Raw genomic sequence first — 801 nt, forward strand, 5'->3', positions numbered from 1 at the left:
TGAGAAAAATTACTTACCTATACAGGGCCGTACATGAACCACTCATGCTGTCTCCCCTTCGTTGGTTCTCCCAAGGCAGGGTCTCACTACGTAACCTGGGCTGGCCTCCAAGTCAAGCCAATCCTCCCGCCTCAGCCTCCCAAGGGCTGGAATTATAGAAATGTGCCACCATGCCTGGCCTCCTCTTGTCCTATGTACAGTTATTGCTATTATTCTGCTTTAGGAGATCATAGGCCCACGTGTGTGATTATTGTGGTGGGGTAGAAAAGGACCCAGTGAGTCCCCATACTTTCCATTGTCATCACATTGCAGATCACTTGATTAATTTGTGCAATTTTTTTTGTCTTTTTCCTTTTTATCGGTACCAGGGATCGAACTCACAACCACCTGCTTGCAAGGCAGGTGCTTATGCTGCTGAGCTAAATCTCCAGCTCCAATTTGTGCATTTCTTACAAGCCAGTGAGCCACTAGAGGACAAGGCATTGTCTGTCTTATTTGCACTGAATCCTAGAGCCCTATACAGTAACTGGTACTCAGTAAATGCATAGATACCCCAGGTGGCTGGACAAAGGCCAGCACGCCCAGGAAGGGAAGCTGATTCGTTTTGTTCTGCAAAGTTGCCATGTTTTATGCCCTTCCCTGGAGCAGGGTGGAAGGCTGGGGAGGCAGGCAGCTCTGATCCTCATAATTATATTAGGTTTAAGGAGGGCAGAGAAAAGGACCGTCTGCCCATAAGTTCCTTTTTTTAACCTCCTTAGAACAGCAGGAAGAGGAAATAAGACTTTCATCTAAGGCACAGAG

Source organism: Cavia porcellus, unplaced genomic scaffold (assembly GCF_034190915.1).
Source record: "Cavia porcellus strain 051 isolate PalLab524CR breed Dunkin Hartley unplaced genomic scaffold, mCavPor4.1 scaffold_37, whole genome shotgun sequence".
Taxonomy (NCBI): domain Eukaryota; kingdom Metazoa; phylum Chordata; class Mammalia; order Rodentia; family Caviidae; genus Cavia; species Cavia porcellus.